We start from the raw sequence: 338 nt of genomic DNA on the forward strand, positions 1-338 counted from the left end.
TTCTCCCTCGCACTTACGCTTTCACACGTTCTCACTCCCGCGCGTTCTCGCTTACGCGCATGCATAGCGTGCCCATAGCGCGTTGTCGCTTACGCGGTCTCCTTCGCGCTCTCGCTCCCACCCGTTGCTCGCACCCTTTTCGCTGCCGCGCCGCCATGGAAAGGATGTAGTATTAATTGCGCAAATATATGTTTACAAGTATATGTGTATTAAAAATATAATGATTATACAAAATGAAATATCTGAGAATTACATTAAGAAGTATTGAGACGTAGTATTAAGAAAATATATATATATATTTTGCAAAATATGTATGAAATAAAATGTATAAAGTAAAA

Source organism: Wasmannia auropunctata, unplaced genomic scaffold (genome assembly GCF_000956235.1).
Source record: "Wasmannia auropunctata unplaced genomic scaffold, wasmannia.A_1.0 LD336071.1, whole genome shotgun sequence".
NCBI classification, from domain to species: Eukaryota; Metazoa; Arthropoda; class Insecta; order Hymenoptera; family Formicidae; genus Wasmannia; species Wasmannia auropunctata.